Raw genomic sequence first — 265 nt, 5'->3', positions numbered from 1 at the left:
AAATAAAAAGGAGCACAGCAACTAGCGATGAGTGTGTATATATTCAGGAATGATTTTGACCTGAGAACAAGGAATAGTTTAATTTGAAGTTTGAGCAAAAGCAGAATAAATACTTTTTAAAAAAATCAACTTTTGTAATTAATTTGGTTTCTTTCCTTTTGAAAAAAATCAATATGGACAAAAGAGTTTTAAAATTATTTGACAAAATGCAGAATAAATGAGGAATGCAACACCTAATTTCCTGCTGTGTATTCCTGGTTATAGA

This window comes from Charadrius vociferus, unplaced genomic scaffold (genome assembly GCF_000708025.1).
Source record: "Charadrius vociferus isolate BGI_N301 unplaced genomic scaffold, ASM70802v2 scaffold169, whole genome shotgun sequence".
Lineage (NCBI taxonomy): Eukaryota > Metazoa > Chordata > Aves > Charadriiformes > Charadriidae > Charadrius > Charadrius vociferus.
Note: the sequence above shows the minus strand (reverse complement) of the source record.